The sequence below is a fragment of the Phodopus roborovskii genome, unplaced genomic scaffold (assembly GCF_943737965.1).
Source record: "Phodopus roborovskii unplaced genomic scaffold, PHOROB, whole genome shotgun sequence".
Lineage (NCBI taxonomy): Eukaryota > Metazoa > Chordata > Mammalia > Rodentia > Cricetidae > Phodopus > Phodopus roborovskii.
This window is the reverse complement of record NW_026126459.1, coordinates 12527781-12550202: the sequence shown is the minus strand read 5'-3', so window position 1 is coordinate 12550202 and position 22422 is coordinate 12527781. Positions and strand designations below refer to the sequence as shown.

Genomic DNA, 22422 nt, shown 5'->3' with positions numbered 1-22422 from the left:
AAGGGGTCAAGGCTGCCCTTTGCAGGAAATCTTCTCTGACTGTCTGTAAGAGCACAGAAAATGTCCTGATGAGTCAAGGGTGGTAAATTAACAGATAGCAGATCCCTTTCCAATAAACTCCAGTGAGTCCTGTGCATTTTAATTAGCCCTCCTCCAGCGTAAGGCTGGGGAGAGGCGAGGTGACGTGTGGCGCCTCCTGGCTGTACCTGGAATAATGTCTTTGACACTCTCGCTTTTCACTACCAATCTTGACACCAAAGCCAAGGATCCAGGTCTGGGTAGGTCAGCATGGTATTAAGGGTGGGGACAGGATACTGGGCAGGCACATTTCCCAGGAGCATGTGTATTCATGAAGAAAACTTGGCATTACAGTTCAGGTGCTTGGCTCAGTGCTTCAATCTATGGGCAATGGATTGCTTTGTCCAGGAAGGTGGGAAACTCCTACTTCATGGGGTGAGGTGATACTCTGGTACCTGTGCCTACAGAGGGAGTTGTTTGCTGTTTCTGAGATGAATCTACTCTCACCAGTGCCTGCTGTGGGGCTGACAATCTCTGCACTGCTGTGTAGGATATGAGCGTAGGAGACCCAGCTTGTTCCTGTCTTTGGATCAGTTATGGGGGGGGGGTTGGGGGTCCCTGCAGATCTGTAGAAGACTGCGTGAGTGCCCACAGTGTGTTCCTTCCTTTGAGGCCCTGATTTTCTGACCTATGAGTGGCCATTCCTGGCATGAGGGCCATTCAATATTCCCCTTGACACAACCATTAAGCACCGATCTATTCTTGACAGGAATCTTACCCAGGTTTATTTGGGGTTTTTTCACAGTGGCTGGTAGTTCTCACCCAGAAGTAAGATTCAGAACACCCCAGACACCACCCCATAGCAGAGCACCTCACCCCAAGCTGACCAGTGTCTGGGGCAATTATGGTGAGTGGCTGAGACCCAGGGGGAGGATCTGCAGGCTTCAGCACCCACCTCTTGATGCTGAGATGGCAATCAAATCCTTTCCATTTCTCTAGCTTTTCTGTTTAAAAAGAAAACCTAGATTAATTAGGAGTTTCACCGGATAGTGAATAAATGTCAAACAGCTGTTAGAAGCATGTGCAAGACAAACTGCTCTTGTACGGAAAATAAATTTATTTCTCATTATCAGGCTTTAAAAATAGCCCAAGAAGATGAACCTAATGTGTGAGGTGTGTCTCTGAGGCTTTCTAGGAAGCCTAGCCAGCTATACCCTGACTGAAGGGCCTTCCCTATGGTAGGGCCCCCTCAGCATCCTCCAGTATAGACTTTTCTCTGTGGGTACCAGGAACTGACATCCCCCAGACAGGGTGCTCAAATGAGCAGGGAAATCTAGACCCTCATTATCCCAGTCTTGGGTTCTGCTGTGTGTGAGCCTTAGCACAACCCTTAGTCCTGCTGCAGAGGTTGTGAGACCTGACAGAAGAGGATGGAGAAGTCTCTGTGAGAATGCAAAGGGCAGGAGGCCAGCCCATCTGGCCTGCCCAAAGACAATGGGCATCTTCGCTTAGCTGGTTCTGGGAGACAATTGCCTTTCTGTGATCAAGGCACTGGCCATCAATGAGGAGGGAACTTCTCTTTCAAACATCTAGAATGGTAATGAGTTCTGGTTTTCTGGCAGTAGCTTGGTGGAAGCTACAAGGGACTGACACCTCAGGGCAGGCATGGGGCCTAAGGAGTCACCCTCACCTCAGCATCTACTGGCTCACCATTGAGAGTGCTTAGGGCCAGGGGAACTTGTGGAAGGTGCAGTGCAGTGAGGAACATAGGGCCTAGCCTCAACCTTCCTTGTGGAGTTTGGGGCAATTCTATGTGGTTACATGTTTCCATCTGGGGTTGTAGAACCAGTCTGGTGGGTACATTTATCTTCTCATGGGTAAGTAGTTCTTTGAGGTTGAGATGCCTTTTCCTAGGACTCCATGGAGCCCTCCGAGGAGACTGGGAGATTCATGGGCTGCTCCTGACTGTCCCTCAACATTTGGCCCTGCATCTCATCCTCACTCTGACTGGGGAAGCAATTCACTCTGGCCCTGACTCATCCCCAGCTCCTGCCTCTTCATTGTTTGCATAGACAGCCCCCCAAGCTAGGACCCAGAGAGCTGGCCTCACTCTTGTTACATGAGCTCTTTACCTAGCAAGATGTAAACTTAACACCTACCCACTTCTGATAGGGCTCTCATGATGAACCAAAGTGCAAGTCCAGCCTGAGGAATGACTGAGTTTATTGGGTACTTACAGACTATGAATTGTAGGTGACCCCAAAGCACTGCACCACTGGAAAGTCTCACCCCCCCCCCCCAGTGCAGATGACAACTTTCCCATAGAGGCACAGATAGACACATCCCCTTCTGTTAACTTTCTACACTTGTGGTGGTTTGAATAAGAATGGTCCCCATAGGCTCAGATATTTGAATGTTTATTGACCAGGGGTGGGGGTGTAGAACTGTTTGAAAGGATTACAGGATTAGGAGATGTGGCCTTATTGGAGGAGGTGTGTCATTGGGAATGGGGTTTGAGGTTTCAAAAGCCAGGCCAGGCCAGCTCTTTGAATCAGGAATCTCAGCTACTTCTCCAGCACCATAGTTGCCTGTGTGGCACCATGTTCTCCACCATGATGATATGGACTAACCCCTGAAACTGTAAGCAAGCCCCCAATTAAATGCTTTCTTTTACAAGAGTTGCCCTGTCATGGTGTCTCTTCACAGCGATAGAACAGTGGCTCAGACAACACTATATATAGTGTTTCCCAAGACCAAGAGACCAGCTGCAGTTATGGCAGAATTACATACAGATGACCAGAGGAAGGAGCGGATCTCAAGTGACCCTTCCCATGTCTCACTTCCCTGAAAAAGTGGTACTAGTCAATAGGTCCAATCTTGAGGGTCTCTTGCAAGTCATTACTCTGTTCTAATGAGAATGGTTGCTGTTATGCGTGGAGAATAGCACTGCATAGTACCCCTAAACTCCTCTGTGGCTGTGCTAGGAGAATTATGGCTACCTAGCTCTCCCTCCTTGTGCTGCTCCTCACCATGCTTTTGTTTAGCTGTTTCAATGCACACAGCATCCACAAACTGATGACATCTTGGCTCCAAGGTATTTTTTTTTTTTTTTTAGTAATACAGAGCATACATTTATTTAGTCAGGGTGTGAATGTGTGTGCAGTTTGTCACAGTACATGTGTAGAGGGAGGTCAGAGGACAACGTGCAGGAGTTGGCTCTCTTGGACTATGTGGGCCTGGGAGATAAAACACAGATTACCAGGCTTGCCTACAAGTGCTCTCACCCACAGAGTCATCTTGCCAGCTACAAACTTGTACAGATTTACCCTTTCATAATTTATCCATAATGGTCTATATTGTATCACAATTTAAACATGACTGGGTTGAAAATATTTCTAAAGAAGGCAAATCTGCTTTCTTTATGAGGTGTATGCAGGCCCAGGGCCCGCATACACCTTTAATACCAGCAAATGGGAGGCAAAGGAAGGCAGATATTTGTGAGTTCAAGGCTAACCTATTTTATATATTGAATTCCCAGACAGCCAGAGCTCATAGGGAGACCCTGTCTAAAAAAAAAAAAAAAAAAAAAAAAAAAAGGGGTGGGGTGGGAGGAAAAAGAGCAATTCAGAAAGGATGCAAGAAGCTTTTCTACTTAACGGGAGCAGGATGAGATGGATTCTCCCTAGGCTCACTCTCAGGTGCTACTTAAACATGGTTTTCATGGTATATAAAAACTCCTCAATGTTTTGCTGAAGCACCATGAATTAGGACATAGTGATAACAATCTATTGACCAATCTTTCTACTCTACGTGTAGAAATTAGCATTGAAGGTCCAGGCATGCTGTGAGTCCAAGTGTGTCTTGCTGCCTGCTCTTGAGTAAGTCTGAATCCCTGCTTAGACTAGCAGCAGCTATCCTCTGTGACCTGAGCAGTTTTCTTTCATCTTTAGAGTTGATGTCTGCACCCAGGGCTAACAGAGTTTGAACTGTGTTCATATGTCCTTTCTTGGTTGCACAATGAAGTGCTGTGAGTTGGGTTGTCTTTGCTCTCACATCTGTATCAATGCCAAGACAAGGCACCAGGAATCAAGTGGCTTTATCCTGCCCAGTGACTGCTTCTCGGTGTAGAGCCTGGTCCCAGGCTATCTTCAGCCAAAGAGCAAGCCTTGTGTTTTATTAGGAGCAGCTTGGCTATGTTAACATGGCCACACTGAATTGCTTCCATGAAGGGTGTGACACCACAGTTATCTCTACAGTCTGGTTCGTAGTGACACCTATCAAGAAGCTCCTGTACTGCTTCGAAACAGCCATGTATTGCTGTAGTGTGTAAAGGAGGTCTTCTAATTTTGCTCTTTCTTTTCCAAGCATCCTGGCAGACAGCAAGCAAGTATAGGAGAATCACAGGATCACCTTCTCTACTGGCAATGTGGAAACTGTTCCAGCCATCCTTGTTCTTCAGGCGTGGATTGGAACCATGTTCCACAAGGTCCTGGATAACTTCAAGGTTCTTCCTTATACAGGCCATCATCAGAGGAGCCCAGTCAGCCTTCTTCAAGGAGGCCATGCTGCACCTCAGTCCAGGAGGTGCACAGTCCTGGTGTCCCATAGAGGCAGCTTTGTGCTGGTCGGCAGCCTTGATGTCCATACTCCATGCATCCACTAGATAAACTAGGATGTCCTGGCGCCAGTGGTGGGCTGCACAGTGGAGAAGGGTGTGTCCCTGACTGGTCCCTAGCAGCCTCTACCTCCAGTTCCTCTTGCAGCCAGCCCTCCTGCACCAGCCTGCAGGAGGAGCCATCACCTTGGACCAAGTGTGACAAAAGTGGGAGAAGACGGAGCTCCAGTCCTCCTAAACCCCAAGATATTGTTTAAGGGAAGGCTTATATTGTAGATATATGGTAGAGGACAGCCAGGGGCATCTGGAAGATTCTAGAGCAGAGAGACAAAGTAGACTGAACAGAGGATTGGGTTTGGCTATGAGAAGAGAGAGAGACAGAGATACAGAGAGAGACAGGGAGAGAAGGGGAAAGGGGAGAGGGGGAAAAGGAGGAGAGGGAGGAGAGGGTAGAGAGTGAGAGGAGAGAGGGGAGAGAGAGAGGGAGGGGGAAGAGGAGGAAGAGGGAGGGGGGAGAGAAATGGGGGCAAAGAGGAGCTAGGAGAGATGAGATGGGCAAAAGAGGGAGCAGGGTTATGAGGACCATGGGAAGCTGTGGGGAGAGAAGCCCATGGTCTGGAAGGAGTCTGAGGTAAGAGGTAGAGCCAGAAGACCCAGGATGGCAGCATGGACTCTGCAATGTGTAACAGGAACTTGTGATACCGAGGGAGCCTGGAGGCCAGCATGTGCTTCCGTAATGCAATAGTCATCACAGATAGCCATTTGTCCCTTCTGGCAGTGATAAGCAAATGATTGCTTTGGTTGGAAGAGAGGACTTGGCTTCATAAGTTCCTGAGAAATGCTGTTTTTATGTAATCACCAGAATTTGGACCTGACATTATTGAGCTGTGGTGACCACACAGGCTCCTATCCAGGTGTGCCCTTCAGTGCACATCAAGCAGCCTTGTCTCCCTGATGTGTCAACTCTGCTCCCAGTCACACTCTCCAAGGGTTGTGCCTACTCCCTTCCTGCCTAAGGTCAGAGCCCCCTTTCCCTCTGAAATGATAATGTTTCGATAGGTTACAGTAAATGAGATGTGTGGTTAACGTGGCTCTACCATACCACAAGCTCCTAACTAAAAACCTACCAAGGTCCTTCTGTTTTTATGCAGCTCAGCCGGTGGGCTCCCAGGGAAGAACCTGCCTATAGGTGTTCTCAGGAGAGAAAGGCATTTTCTTCTTTGACCAATTCACCATCACACTCTTTGCTCACTCACTGCCCTTGAGAGGAGTCTGGTGGTTTGTTCACTCCCAGCTTGTGAGCAGTGTAGACCCATGCTGAGCCCCACATAGGTTTTCTCTGACCCTTTTCTCATAGGTGTGAGGAGCCCATGGCATAGGTGACACTGCGGGAGGACAGTGGGGTATTGTCATTCCTTCTCCACAGGACAAACCATGCAGGCCACTGTACTGTGAGTGTGGAGGACAATGGGGTCTCTGGGCTGCTGACAAGGGTGAGGAAGCAGCTGGAGGTCTGCAGAGCAGGGATTTGGATCAGGGAAGGGAGGGGACATTAGTGCTGTGGAGCCATGTGGGGCTGGGAAGGGCTCCATTGAACTGTTCCGTGGATGAGATGTGGCTTGGCAAGGCTATTGCTTACTCAGAAGTGGACTACGGTTGCCCAAGAAGCCATTAAGGCCTCCAAAGCTGGGTTGTTTCTGACTCTGGGAAGGATGGGAAGTTTGCACAGGAACTGACTTTGGTGGGTGACAGACCCCAGGAGTTTATGCAGAGGCACAGGCGAGCCACGAGGGTCACGGGTGGCCTCAGTAACACTTTCCCGAAGTTCCACTACACCACCTGGGATGTAGCTTCTATCTCAGGGCCCTTCAATTGCCAGATGCACATACCATGGAGCTCTCTTGCTTAGAACGCTTGAACGCACCATGCCAGGGGTGAATCCATGGGAATTTGGTAAATAATCAATAAGAAATTTAGAATGAGGGCACAGAATGGATGGCTCAACAAAGGATTTGTGCTCATCAGGCCTTTGATTAGAGAATGAAATGAGGGCTCAGGGCCCACATCTGTCTGAAAAATATGAATGAAAGAGCTGAGTACATATAGAAACCAATCCTATTAGAAGAAAGAGGGGCTGATTTATGTGAGAAGGGGCCTCCCAGGCAAAACTTTGTTCAGGACCTCACAAGGAAAATAGTGAATGCCTTAAGATATATTAGACACAAAAGATGCCAGCAGGAAGTCTGCACAAACATTAGCATCGACCAAGAGGAGAGACTCGGAGTACAGTGTCTCAGTGGTAGAACGATTGCCTAGCATGCACGAGACTGGGGTTCATCCCCACTATTGAATTTCACAACAGGCAAAAAAGAAACAGAAGAGGGGAGTGTTTACAGAACGTACAAGAAACTAACCTCCCAAGTTTAGCAAGCGATCCTAATTTATAAAACAATAATGTCATAGGAGTAAGGGTAATTCAGCACTGTAAGGCAAATCACACAAGCACGGATGGTGGAAAAGAGCAAGACAGGCCTCAGAAGAAACAGGAATCAAGAGGGGGTTTCCTCGTCAGAAATGTTAAACATTTTGAAAAGCTTGTTTCTTTTGGTGTTGGCAAGGGCTAGCATTGGAGTAGCGAGGGGGATGATCTTGGCAGGCTAGGATCCCAGGGTGCAGGCCAGCTGAAAGAGGCAAAGGAGTTTATATCTCATGTAACACATTAAAATAGAACATACACCAATAAAATGAGAACTTTTAGTTAAAAAATTCCCAAAGCTTTAAGAATATAATATGTTGAAGTTAAGATCAAGTTTCTGAATACACGTGTGTGAAATGGGAGCTTGTGTCTTGGGTGGACTCCCGTGTGTGTCTTTGTAAATCATAATGTATCAACAGACCATCTGCTGGGCTCTTGGCCCACCCTGAGAACACCAGTCTGGAAAGAGCTCTGTGCCTGCTTGTTCATGCATTCACCAGTAGAGGGCACTGTGCAGTTTGCAATTTACCCATGTGAGATTCACAGCTTCAAACCAGGCCCACCACTCCCAGCATCTGGAGATGCAGGATTACAAATGATACTCATTTGTACAAAATACTGGGAGAATCTGCAGCGTCCTGCATAGTGTGGTGACATTTGCATAACATTTAAAAACATGCAAACTTAGCAAGTTTTCTGGCACAGGCAGGAGGTGATATCTGTGTGTGTGTGTCTGTGTCTGAGTGCTTTTACTTTACAGGGTCCCCTGATCCTCCATGGGGTCCTCACCATCCCTGTCTTGGTCTTTAATGGCAACCACTATAAAAAATAAATTTGATGAGCAAACTGTTAGGCTCACAGGTTTGCCACAAAAGTTGAAGAGCACCACGGAAACAGATAGGAGCCATGGTGGCGCCTGCCTAAGACATTTCTCCAGGATGTCCCCATGGCTTCCTGCCTCCACAAGGTTCTCAAGATGTGGGGCTCTGCCGCGCTGACATCCTAACCTCCAGACCTGACTCTTGTGATTCTCAGCCATTGCCTGTGTCTGGAGGTGCAAAACTTCCTCTTAGATGTTCAGAGTCAGTGTCGCACATGGAACCTGTCAAGTAGCTAAGTTCATGGCACTGAGATGGTTTGGGACAGGTAGGGGGTCTCAGAGCAATGGCTCATGGCTGAATCTTGATATTCCAGGTGAGGGGTGGGGTTGCTTGTTTCTTTTAGTTTGGAGAATAGCAGGTTCTGCCTTCATCCTGGAGATGCCCTTCCATAGTATAATGTGTAGATACCACACTGTATGGAGATAGTAATGGGATCCTCTCAAAGGCCTTATTCTGTAGCCTTGCATCAGCTCTGAGAGCAGGGACCCTCCAGACCTGGGGGACGAAGAACATGTAATTGCTGTAGTGTTGGTCTTGGCAGCTGTCTCAGCCCTTGGTTCAGACTCCCAGTTCAAGCCACTGGCTTGTCAATATTCATGGGCAGGAACCTGGGTACCACAGCAGTGTATGAACCTCTCCTAAGATCCCACACACCACTGCTTCTGTGTAATGAATTTGTTGAATTTGTGAGGATATAATAGTTAATGCTGCCTCCCTTCTGAGTCTCACCATGATGTGTGTGTGTGTGTGTGTGTGTGTGTGTGTGTGTGTGTGTGTGTGCACGTGCGCATGCTTGTGCATGCACTACAGGGTAGTCATACATTCAGGGAATCATGTAGTCCACCCCACTAGGATTTGTTGTGAACTTCCTGAAGTTCAGGATGGAGAATGAGGCTGCACACGAGTGTTGATTGCTACATTTGCCTACTTCTTATCTGTGGACCTGTACCTATCCATGTTTCACCTGCGGGGGATGGCTCTGCTGCCCACCCATCACCTGTGGGGGATGTATCCACCCCTCCACCTGTGAGATTCCTAAACCTTCCCACTCCCCCACCAGTGAGATGGATATACTTGTTCCATCACCCACCTTGGGACTGCTGCATCTGCCAACCCCTCACCTCTGGAGCTTCTGTTTCTTTTCACACTGTGGAGGACTGGTACCCAAGGTGTCATCGTCCAGGGCTTCAGGCCCCACCTCTGAATCAGGGAGATCTGTTACACAGGAAACCTGATGAGTATCCTCACATGCTTTCAATATTCTCTTATGCATTTTGAAGATGGTCCTAGCTGTCAGGTCCATGTTGGATATGAATCCAAGCTTAGCTTCAGGTGCTTCCAGTGGGATGTGATCAAGTATAGATCTGAGGACAACTGAGGGACTCTGGGGTGTGTGTGGCACCTTAGGTCTACACTGAGGGTGGTGACACAGCCTCTAGAGACATGCCAGCACGGATGGAATTGCATCTGTGAGTTGACTCACAGACACCCTGCACCTTGGGCTGGGCTCAAATCCATTCTTGAGGCATGGCAGCAGATGAAGCCAGCTGGAGCTGGCTGGACGAGAAGCCCTCACACCTCACAGTGCTATGGCAGCTCTGACTTATTTGGAGACATTGGTCACCCGCTATCTGACATGTAACCTCTACTTCTTACTGTGGTCATCCCCAGGGCTGGGACAGGAGTGACACTTTCATGTTGTCTTTACCTGTGGTTTCCACACCCTGAAGGGATGGTCCCATGAACACTGTTGTTGAAGGTGTATATTTATTTCCCACTTCGGACTGAGGAAGTCTGCGTGTGCCTACCTGCCCCATCCATCTTGAGTTAAGCATTGGTAACATTCTTCTAACCAGAACCTTCCAGCATACTGCAGAGTGAGGATGCACCCCCAGTTCATTAGCTCTGCATCCCATCTAGGCACCCCCTCACGTGCACACCTCAGCACCATTGATTTATTTCTCATTGCTTTCATGTTTGTGTGTGTCACCCATTACTGGGGTGTGATTCATAGCACTGCAGAGAGGGCCATCTGTTCCTTCCCAGGCGGGCACAGCAATCCCGTTCTACAGTGGGCAGCAATGCAGGTCCCGACAATAACCAGGAGAATTTTGTGCTACTGTCTCTTTCTCTCCCAACATGTCTTAAAAGGCTCTCACTGTCTTGTCTTGTCTTTCAGGAGGATGGTTCCAACCCTGTAAAGTCCTGGTCTTCTAGGCCTTTGGTGGCAGGTGATGGCAAGGTCACGCCTTTCAAATTTTCTCTGGGTTCATAAGTGGCATGTTCTCCACCCTTTACTAATCTTGAGGCCCACTATTCCCCACCCAACGTATTATCCACCTGTCTGTCTTCATTTGCCCACCACCCTTCCATTTGTCCATCTGCTCCTCTATCTACCCATTCATTGTCTCTTTATCCACCCACATATCTACCCATTCATCATTGATCTTCCTTCCTGCCTATCATCTAACCATCTCACAATGACGTCCGTTAGAAGGTAGCTACTTCTGTAGTGAGGGGGAGAAAGGACTTGTTTCTGGCTTTTATTTGATTTGTATTTAGTGGGTTTTTAATGAAATGGATTCCTGTTTGCTGTGAGTGTTATACTGTGGCCCTGGTCAAGTCAGTTTTAGGCTAGCTCTTAGGAAGCAGGTTTCTATTCCCCAGCCCTGGGAATGTGACAGCAAGAGTGGAGCTCAGGACGTGCTGTCCAGAGAGCTCCAGAGCAAGCTCTACTCCTGACAGGCACAACAGCATGGTCCCTGAGGCAAAGATTCTAGAAGTTTCCTGGAGGTGGTACATGGGTTAAGAGGAAGGGAGAGTATGTGGCATGGCAGCCTTGTAGGCTGCTTTCCCTGACTCATGCAGGACCTGCCCAACCCTGCATTGAATGTTCCTGCATATTGTTAGCATACAGGCACACCTTGGCCCTGCCCCTTGGGAGACTGGCACAGTGTATCACTCCTCTGTGCAGGGCAAGCAGTTCAAAGGTCCTGGTTCAAAGGTCCCTTTATGAGACAAGCAATGCCCACTCCTGCTCTCCCCCCACCATGTTCCTTTGAAGGGGCAGACAGAACGTTTCTTGTCTCTTCTCTTTTTCTTTCTTTCTCTCTTCTCTCTTCACATCCCTTTCCTTACTCATTTCCCTTCCCCCCAATAAAACTTCTCAAGTTAAGTTCTATCTGCCTGGCCATAGAACCCGCCAAAGGTCCCACCTAGAGCCGTATTCATAACAAATATTCTTGACTCAACACTAGAACTTTCAGATTTCTCAGGGCCATGCTTTGTATAGCATCAGCCCTTTTACTAGTGTTGGGGAGAAGGCATTGGCCTGGAGAGAAGATTTCTGCATCACCACCTAGATTATGTAGGACAGAACTTGACACTTTGGGTTTTTCATGGTGCATGAACCTGCATGTTTCCCTCAGTCCCTTTTTGGCAGGGCCTCTTGCTAGTTCTTCTCTGTCAAGTTTGTGGTCAAATCCCACCTCTGAAGAGGAGGGATGATTAGATACCCAGGGTCGTGTTACAGGGCACACTCAATGTGAAGTGGCTTGACCCTGACTACATGTTACATACACCTCACTGAGAGGTGTCTCAAGGTCAGTGGCTCCTTTACAGAGAGCCTGTTTCCTGCAGGGCTGCCCTCCATTGTCCAGGAAGAGAATCTGGAGGCTGAACAGAATCTGGAGACAGTCCAGGGCAGAACAGATGATAAATTAGTTACTTGTATTTTTGATGCACACGATATTTGTACATGGTTTGGAGGTTTGGTGTCATGTTCTGACTCCTGGAGTCTCTGAGGTATGAACAGTGTAAAAAAATGGTGTAGCCACCGCCCGAGCCTTTATCATTTTGCTATGGTGACCACTTACAAAGAAATAGAGGAGCTAGCCGCCGAAATAACTCAGTTGGGAGAGCATTAGACCAAAGAGAACAGAGTAGTTTATTTGAGCTCATATTCTGGAGGGATGAGAGTCTGTGATGGCAGCAAGGGGTGTGGTGGCTACAGCAGCAGGAAGCTGAGAGAGCATATCAACTGCAAACACAAAGCAGAGAGAGAGAGAGAGAGAGAGAGAGAGAGAGAGAGAGAGAGAGAGCTTGCAGTGGTGCGAGGCTATAAACTCTCATTAAAAACAAAAGTGTAGGTGGGTGTGGTGGCACATGCCTATAATCCCAACACAAAGAAACAAATGTTAAAAAAGGAGCAGAGGCACAGGGGTACATGGCCCAGGCTGCCTAGTGTTGTGTGCTGTGTTGCCTGCTCAGGTGTGTTGGACACTGATGTTTTTGTGGGAGACTATACTGCCAGAGAACAGTGCTTGGTCAAGGAAGCCAAACAGCCTTAGGGGCCAGGGAGTGCATAGAGGATGTCTTTGAACCACACGTTCCCAGGAGACTATCTGGCTTTGCAGGTTAGGCTGGTATAGACTAGCTCTCCCAATCCTGCAAACTGGCCCTCACATAGGCTTGCTTGGCCTGGGTTACCTGGGAGGCCAACAAGGCAAATATAAGATCCACCAGTATTTATGCTTCATGGGATTCTGTGTGGGCAATGGGTGCTCTTGGGTGCAGTACCTACCCCTTGTAGTGTGTGAGACCATGAGCCAACTTTTCTTTAGGCTTCTTACAACATTTTTTTAGTGGTGGTTTTTCTCTCACCAAGGACTGGCACCACTGATGTAGAAAAGGTCAGGGTACAATGTTCTGGGTAGCATGGCCCCAATGCTGGTCCCTACCTAGCCTCCCTGGCATGGTTCCCTTGGTGGTAGGTAGTTCATCAGCACAGGAGGCTGGAATGGGGGTTTGGGCTCTGACATTTACCTTGTGGCTCCAGGCTGGTACCTGTGCAGCTGTAGAACCCCAGTTTTCTGTACCCTGACATGGTGAGTGGGTCTTTCCTGGTTCAGGCCCCTTGTCTCCAGGGTCCCCTCTTTTCATAGCACCTGATGGTACTATTTTACCTTCACCCTGAGCCCTGCTGGTGACAGAAGCTGTGGAGGTAAGCCAGGCACAGGCACACCACATCTCATTTAGCTGAGAATCAGCTCAATTTGAGCAAAGCCATTGGCGAGGAATTCATATTTTCCCCATAAAGCATGGGCCCTGGCAGATGTCAATACAGCTGGGATTGAGGTGCCATTCAGATGTCTGGATGGCTTAGATGAAAATGTCTAATCAGAAAAACATTGGGGCTTAGCAGAGATGGCCAGAGCAATTCCAAAACAATTTATCTTAGAAATTAATTCCCAGGAAAAGTTACCCATGGGGTTGGGGCTTAAAGTTTTGTTTTTCCATTTATTAAAACTCCGAGGCATTGTTTTGGGTCTGAGCCTCAGATCGGTTTATCCTGTTCCTGCTCAGAGTTGGGAGTTCCTGCCAAGTTCTCTGCCTTGGGCCACTTGAGCATACTCCAGAGCACTGGTTCTCAACCTCTGGGTCACAATCCCTGGGGCGGGGTTGCCTGAGACCACCAGAAAACACAGATGTTTTCATTACGATTCATAACAGAACAAGATTAAAGTTATGAAGTAGCTATGAAAAAATAATTTTATGGTTGGGGTCGCCACACATAGGGTACTATATTAAAGGGTCTCAGCGTTAGGAAGGTTGATAACCACTGTTCTAGCGGCTGGCATCACCCTACATCACCTTTGTCTTTTATTCAAGTCCTGCCATTTTTGGTGGTTGACAGAGATGAGTCTCATTTCCTCCTGGTTCCCATAGTAAACACAAGTACTGTCCTTTGTGCCCTTGGCAAGCTCTGTCTCTTACAGGATGAGTCTATGTCCTGTGGCCACTTTATCCATCTTCCTACCCAGGCTCCTGTGGTTTGCTTGGCCCCTGAGATCACTGTAGACAGGAACAGGACCATTGATCTTTTCTTAAAATTTTTTTTTAATTTCATGTGTATTGGTGTTTTGCCTTCATGTATGTCTGTGTGAATCCTCTGGAACTGGAGTTACGGATAGTTGTACTCTGCCAAGTGGGTATTGGGAATTGAACCTGGGTCTTCAGTGCTCCTAACCACTGAGTCATCTTTCCAGTCCCAGGCCCATTGCTTTTGATACTCATCCCATATGTGGTAATTTAAAAGAAAATGGCTCCCAAAGGGAGTGGTGCTATTAGGAGGTGTGGCCTTGTTGGAGGAAGTGTGTCACTGTGGGGGCAGGCTTTGAGGTCAAGCTCCATGTGAGTCTCAGTCTACTTCCTGTTGCCTATATATATATAAACAGATAGTAGCTATCTCTCCAGCACCAGTCTGCCTGAACATCTCTGTGCTTTCTGCCATGAAGATAAAAGGCTGAACCTCTGAAATGCAACTGAGTTACCACAACTAAATGTTTTCTTTGTAAGAATTGCTATGGTCATGGTGTCTCTTTGCAGCAATAGGAACCCTAACTAAGACACCATATCTGAGCTGGCTGTCTCAGGGTGGGTGGTCCTGGAGACAGGTCATTGCTAAAAAGCTGTGTGGTCTTGGGCAATGCCTGAAGCTTGTCCATGCTTTCTTTCTGTGTGTTAGCAGCCAAGTGGGGTGGCAGCGGCAGCACTGGCTGCTGACACAGCTGTGGTACACATCAGAGGTGGTAGGTTGTGAATTTAATTGTTCTGCTGGAGAGAAACTCAGGGCTGATGGTATCACACCTATAGACTCAGTCAGGTGTGGTCCTATGGCAGGCACAGACAGCCCTGTAGCTCTGGGCTGGAGGCTCATTTGGGGTGAGGTCCTGGGAAGGGGGAGGTCTGTCACATCTGACGCCATCTTCAGGTGGGAAGGAGAATGCAATGCTTGTTCTGATCATTGCTGTCCACAGAGACAGCTGACAGCGGTTATCCTGGGAGTCTGGGACTCTTCACCTTGAGTCTTTCTCACCCCAAGTTTCCCTCTTCCTTGGACTCCCTTGCCCTAGGTCTTCCCTTTCTAGGGTTCCCCTGCCTTGGATCTTCCATCCTTGGGTTTCCCCCATCTCGAGTTTTCTTTACCCAGATCTTCTCCTCTCTGTGTCTTCCTTGCCTCCATCCAGTCTTCTATGTCATGAGTCTCACCCATCTTGGATCTCTCTTGACTTGGGTCTCCTCTGCAATGCCTCTCCTAAACTTCTGCAGGCCCAGCTGTAACTTTCAGAGAAAACCCACTCTTGTTCCAATTGTGTAGCCATCAACTGCTCTAGTTAGGAATCAAATTTCTTCATAAAGAGGAAAATGAAAAAAAAAAGTTTTGAACCACAAGAGAGCCAAATGAATTCTCAGCAGATAATAAATGGAGGTATTTGGAAGTAGGGAGATAACTTGCTCTGTCTACCATCTGCCAACAAACAACCTCACACCTTTAAAATCAAGAGCTGATATACTCCTCAAGCTCAGTACCACATCTGAGGGGCATTAGGCTGGGGAGGTCATCCTCACTGAGGCTGGGGGTGTCACATTGGGTGTAGGAAGGAGAGGGAGGAGGTGAGGGAGATGAATACAGAGAGAGGAGAAGGGGACATAGAAGTGGAGGTAGAGGGAGAGATAGAGGAGGAGGGAGAGGATGAGGGATAGGAGAGAGGAGGAGGGAGAAATGCTTAACATTACACAGCCCCCTGACACCAGAAAGACTAGACCTCACTACTATCTGGCTGGGAACATGCCACTGAAGCCTATGGTGGCTGCAGAAAGTCATGTGGATAAGGATGGAAGGTGGAAATCCCCAGCCAGGCCAACAATGTCATCTGTCCTATTTTTGGGACAGCTCATGGGTTTCCTGAGCTGTCCTAAACTTCATGGCCCTGACCTATGAGGTATCTCTGGCAGATCCAGGCACAGAAGCCTTAGAAGAGATATGGAAGAACCCCAAGTATGGCTGGGCATATTCAGAAACAGATGGAGCACCTAGGCTCAGGAACAAAACCCTGAGAGGAGGTACATTGAGCATTATGACCAACACATTTTGTACAAAGGCCCCTGGGCTCAGGTGTCCACATTGGGTGATGAGGATGTTGACATAGATATGCTTACCCCAATGCCCTGTGACTCAGAGAGGAGGACCTGAGAGTAGAGAATGGAGCAAGATGTACTAAGCCCTGCTCCTGGCATCTATATCCTACCCCCTTACTCTTCATGCACAGTACCCAGGGATTGCGCCCTGTGGCAAAGCCCTGCCAGGCTGGCCTGTCCTTTTACTGAAGTCATCTTGCATGTTCAGAGAGAGACCCAGACTATCTGCTGCCCCTGTCCCATAATTGGATATCAGGAAACCCAGCAATTGCCTCAAAACCTGGCTCCGGTAGTTGAGGTGGATGCAATGCTTGTTGGAACGTGTTCACATGCCCAGTGGCATGCAGCAGGGAAGGAGGGGCTGGTCCACACCAGGTTCTCTATCTCAATGGCTTCTTATCTGATCCATGGCCATATATCTCAGCAGAGATGGGTGTCTGAATTTTCTTTTCCGTTGTGATGAAAATATCCAGGTCAAAGATAATGTCGAGGAGGAAGGTTGCATTTTTGCCTACAGTTCCTGGTTGCAGTCTATGGTGGTTTGAATATATTTGAGTGTTCTGTCCTTTGTTTATGGAACTGTTTAGGAAGTATTAGGAAGTGTGGCCTTGTTGGAGGAGGTGTGTCACTCAGGTCAGCCTCTGAGGTTTCAAAAGCCCACATCATTCTCACTTCTTCTCTCTCTGCCTTGTGCTTGTGGATGGACACGTAAACCTTTCAGCTCCAGCGCCATGCTAGGCTGCCTGACTGCTTGCTGCCATACTCCCTGTCATGATGAGTATGAACTCTGAAACTGAAAGCAAGCCCTCAATAAACGACTCATTTTCTATAGGTTGCCTTGGTCATGGTGTCTCATCACATCAATAGAAAATTAGTTATGACATAGTCCATCACTATAGGAAGTCACAGATGGCAGAAGCTTGAGACAGCTAGCAACGCTGCATCCATAGTCAGGAAAGAGAATAATAAGTACTGTGTCTTTTTCATTCAGTTTGGGACTCAGTCTATGAAATGGTGCCATCTCTATTTGGGGTGGGTCTTTCCACCTCAGTTTACCCTCAGAGGCATGCCCACCCACAGGCAACCTAATCTAGACAATCCCTTGTTGAGACTCACAGGTGATTCTAGATTCTGTCCAGTCAATAATTAACAGTAATGAACACAATGGGGCACGTTCCCCTGGCATGAAGTGGGGTGGAGGGCCCCCAGGGACAGGGAGCATTGATGGTCTCCTTGACCCTATGGCTGGCAGGTCTCCAGGACTGTTTGTTTCTGTCACTACACTCTCACCTGTGATGCCAACACGGGCCTAGAATACAAACAGTAGGGTACCATATTGAGTGTTTAACCTGAAAAGGGGTTGGTGTGAAATGAAGTATTCAGGGTAGCAGAGTGAGGCCAGTAGGGCCAAGAGCTCTCTGGGCAGGGTCTCTTCAATTACTCAGCAATTCACAGGTGGTGAGCAGAGATTCTTGAAAATTGGGGAGCCAGAGAGGATGCTTCTGTGTCCAAGCCCTTTATGTATTCTTTACCCTCAGGACCAGTTCTGGCCAGACACACTACCTGCAGGTTTGAATAAGTCCTTGGATCCTCATTCCTGTAGTGAGCATGTAGGCAGAAGTGGGACCTGGGCTGGTGGGGATGCCAGATTTCAGGGTAACCAGTAAGGGATGGCCTGTAGGGACAGAGCCTTGGGTAACTTCCCAAGATCTTCCATACACCAGGTACCAGGTCTTCAGGAGCCTGCTGCAAGTCTGGGAAAACACATGCCCAGCTCTGCTGTGGAGTCCTGATATACACCTGCATGGGTGTACCTTGCAACCAGAATCTAGCTCCAAACACTGCACCTGGTAGATCTTTATCTGCAGGGCTCCCACCCCAGGCATCAGTCCTGGAGTAGGGGACAGATCACAGGCTGGACAATGGTGTATTACTTTATTGCTGTTATACTCATCAGGCACCTCTCTTTGCCTTCTTCTCAGCTATTGGAATGCCACATAACAAAATTATTAGGTTGGAGCTTAGGCAATTTTTTAAAAAAATCTTTAGGCAACTGGAAAAATTCAAGCAGGAGAGATAATATACTGTCCAAAAATCAACAAACAAACAAAAAACAAAAACCAATACTATTTTTATGTTTGTAGCAAGGAAATATTTATTGTGAAGGACACACACACACACACACACACACACATACACGTATGTATATATTTTTCCTCTTTTTCTTTATAACTGTAGTTGTAGACCAGGCTTGCCGCAAACTCATAGAGATCTGCCTGCCTCTACCTCCTGAGTGCTGGGATTAAAGGTGCTGCCCAGCTGTGAAGGATGTTTTTGAGTGCACAGCTAGGTGACCTCACATTAGCAGACAGTGCTGTGTTACCATCATACTGTCATTCCCAGAGCCTTTGCAGTCCGCAGACTAAAACTGTCCTCCCATCCCCATGACTGTCAGTTTGTCATCTCTGAATTTGATGCTTAGCTTCTATATAAGTTTTGGAGACTCTGAACTTGGTACAGCAAGTACCTTACTGAGTGAGCCATGGCCTCAGCCCCTCCTTCCTTATACAGGCCCTTATGTGGTGGTCAGCCTAACATTCATCTGTAGGCAGATGCTTGCGATGGAAACATTTGGCTCTTGTGGCTGTTTTGATTCTTTTTAGTGTCTGCCTAGAACTGGAATTGCCGAATCACATAGTAGTTCTATTTTTAACTTTCTGAAAGCCACTATGCTGTTTCCACAGCCACCATGCCATTTGTCACTCCTCCAACTGTGTCAGGGTTTTAATTTCTCCATGGCTTCCCCAGAATTTGCTCTGTTCTGGTTTATTTTCTTAGAAAAACAGCAGGAACCCAATGGATCATGGATGCTGCCAATGGATTGTGGATGCTGCCAATGGATCATGGATGCTGCCAGTGGATCATGGCTGCTGCCAATGGAGTGTGGCTGCTGTCAGTGAATCGTGGATGCTGTCAGTGGATCGTGGCTGCTGCCAGTGGATCGTGGATGCTGTCAGTGGATCGTGGATGCTGCCAGTGGATCATGGATGGTTCCTCACTGTGGCTGGGGACTGCATTTTGCCTGCAGTTCTTGTGCTTTGTAGCTATTAATGCATCTTTTTCTGGAGGAATTCTTGCTTGGGTCCATCAAAGTTTTCTTGGGCCTCTGTATCAAAGCATCATGGATAGGGTTAAACTACAGACAGTAATTTTCTCATGGCTCAGGAGGGTGAAGACTGAGGCCAGCCACTGGTACACCAATGTTGCTTGAGTGTAGAACAGTGGTTCTCAACCTTCCTAATGCTGAGACCCTTTAATACAGTTTCTCATGTTGTGATGACCTGACCATAAAACTATTTTCATTGCTACTTCATAACTGTAACTTTGCTACCATTATGAATCATAATATCATAATGAATATCAAATGAATATCTCTGTTTTCGGATGGTCTTAGGTGACCCCTCTGAAAAGGTAATTTGATCCCCAAAGGGTCTCAACTCATAGATTGAGAATCACTGCTATAGATGGTTGCCTTCACAGAGTCTTCACACAGCTGAGGGATAGGGAGAGCAAACACGTGAGCATCTCTTCTTCCAAGGGCCTATCCTGAGAGCCTGGCTGTCAGGAATTTGTCACACCTGAGTCACCTTCCAAAGGCCAGTCTCCATGTCCCATGGGGTCTGTGGCATGGGGGTTGAGTATCAGTCCATTTTTGAATCTGGATGTCTGTCATTCTCCTGTCACCTTCTCTGTATACCTGGGACATGAACCTCAAGAGATATGCATGTGGCTTAACATTCCATCTTTCACCATATTGGTAGTATTTTTTGATGTATAAAAGTTTTAAAATTTTGGCAATGTCTAATTTTACTAGTTTTGCGTTTGCTTTTGGTATTTCAACTAAGACACCATGACCTGTTTGGTGGTTATAGAACCATTTTTCCCATTTATTCCTGAGTCATGAGCTTGTGGCCATTCAAGTTTGGGCCATTGGCCACTCTGAGTTAATTTTGGCATGATACCAGTGAGAGGGATTTTGAGGAAGACAGAGAAAGACTAAGAATCTTTTATAGAGGCATTTTATCCCAGAAATGTAGTGAGGGCAAGGCTGCAGCTGGTCTTCTGGGGTGTAGGATGCAAGGAGCCAGACTCCTGTGGGAATAAAAGTTTCCCTTAAAGCTGGTGTCCTGCAGATCACAAATGCCTAATATTCTCATCCCAACCCTGGTTGCTCCAGGGTGCCCATTTACCTCAGAGTCTAGCTAGAGGTATTTGGGCCTGGATTTTCCCCAGGACCTTCAGTGCAGTAGAGGCTCAGTTCTTTACAAGCATGCCTGGAAGTGATTGCTGCCATTGGAGACCAGGGCTTGAGGGGCACAGGTCACTGTGCCAGACTGAGGCTCCACTAGCAGGAAGCCCTGGGACAGATGGCTGATTCTCCAAGGCTAGTCAATGAGTTTCATGTCCCCCATCTCCATTTTCCTCTCTTCCAGTAACCATATCCCAGATCCCAGTTCAGGTGAAAATGGTTGATTGATTGATTGAGTCATTTTTTTTTCATAGAGCCTATGCTCAGATGTCTAAATGCTAGAGTTGCTCAGAGAGAAAGATTTCTCTCCCCCTACTCTTGCCACAGAAAATAGCCAGAGTGAGTTTTAAGACTGAATCTGTAGCTAGGTATGGTAGCTTACTAGTTCTAGGACTTGGCAGAATGAGGTAGGAGGATTGTGTTCCAGGTCAGCCTGGAGTGCATTTGTGGCTGTTTCTTTGTTTTGAGATAAAGTATCCCTGTGTTTCTCAGGCTGGTCTTAAACTCTGCCGAAGCCACCCTCTGATTGAAGGTGAATTTGTCTGCATGTGTGCCTGCAAGCCAGAAGGTGGCACCAGATCTCCTTATAGATGGTTGTGAGCCACCACGTGGTTGCTGGGAATTGAATTCAGGACCTCTGGAAGAGCAGCCAGTGTTCTCCAGCTCTGAGAGTGAATTTGTAAACAGATTTTCAACAGGTGGATCCTCCTATAGGAGGAAGTCAGCAGGTCTGCCTGGGGGCTGACACAGACATTGATCTCAGAGGGGTTTTCACATGGGCTGAGGGCATGGTCACTGTACTGGCCTCAGGCTAGCCATAGAGCTGTATCAGGAGAAATGTTAGCTGACCTTCAGGGAGGAGACTGGGTTATATGAAGTCCCAAGCATGATGCCAACAGGTCTCAGGTCTTCAGTTATTAGATGGGGAGGAGGTGGGTGTCTTAGTTAAGGTTTCCATGCTGTGAAGAGACACTGGCAACTCTTATAAAGGAAAACATTTAATTTCAGAGGTTTAGTCCATTATGCTCATGGCAGTGGACAGGCAGACGGTACTGGAGAAGGAGCTGAGAGTTCTACATTTCAATGCACAGGCAGTAGAAGCAACTGCGTGTCACACTGGGCATAGCTTGAGCATAGGAGACCTCAAAATCCACCCCACAGTGACATACTTCCTCCTCTTTCAACTGGAAAGGCTGCAGCTTCTGCTTGGGGAAGGCATGGTAGGACTGACTTCCATACTACCCCCTTGAATGCAGCTCTTGGACTTGCAGGGCCTGTCTGTCTTCAACAGCTTCTGAGACTGGATTCTTCTAGAAAGAGAAGCAGCCACTCTCAGAGGAGTTTCTCAATGATAAGTAATGTTAATTTATCACATATGTGCGAGAACTCCAGGACCAGAGTGGGCCTGTCTTGTCCCCTATGCTCCAGATGGTGAGCCCATTACTCAGGTGCTGCAGTTGCAATTGTGACCTGCAGGTGGCGCTGAACTATTGCCTTTCTCACAGGCCTCTTCCTGACCTGTGTGCACTTAGACTTGATTCTCCCCTTACACAGGATTCATAGAAACCACTGTTGATTTAGGGATCTGGGAAGCCTAACCTAAAATTAAGTAAATACACAAACTTGGGAGTCATTGTCTTTCAAATACCAGCTGTTCTCTGTGACAAGTGTCTTGGTACTGTGTGGATTTTAGCTGCTATTTAATGTCATTTTAGAATGTTTCGTCTCACCTAGGAAGAGCAGGGTTCCTCCCATCCCTGACCTGGGCTAGGGCAGATGGACTGGGCAGCCAGCAGCCAGAACTCTCCCCAGGTTGTCCCATGGTGTCCTGTGTCTGGACAAGCTAATCAGAGCTTGAGGACATGTACATCTTATGGCTTTTTGGGAAATGGGTTTATGGAATATGCTGGAAGCCAAACTGTTTGTAGAGTGATGTATTAGGGTGCAAGTGAGATGATTGTGCAGGGTCCTGGCTGTGCATTTGTCTGGGAACATGCTGTCTGACCTATACGAGGGTCCCTATGTAGTAGCTAGGGATGAAGTGTGTTCTCATCTCATGCCTCCCCAGGTTTGCCCTGACCACTGGGGCACATGACTTTGACACAGCGCCAAGCTTCTGGGAGACTTTCTCTGGGCACATATG

General features: G+C 47.6%; 1 pseudogene; it reads right to left on the bottom strand.

Annotated features, from left to right (window-relative positions):
* Nucleotides 1-3837: 3837 nt before the first annotated feature.
* On the bottom strand, nucleotides 3838-9293 carry LOC127225630 (ankyrin repeat domain-containing protein 16-like; annotated as a pseudogene).
* Nucleotides 9294-22422: the final 13129 nt, after the last annotated feature.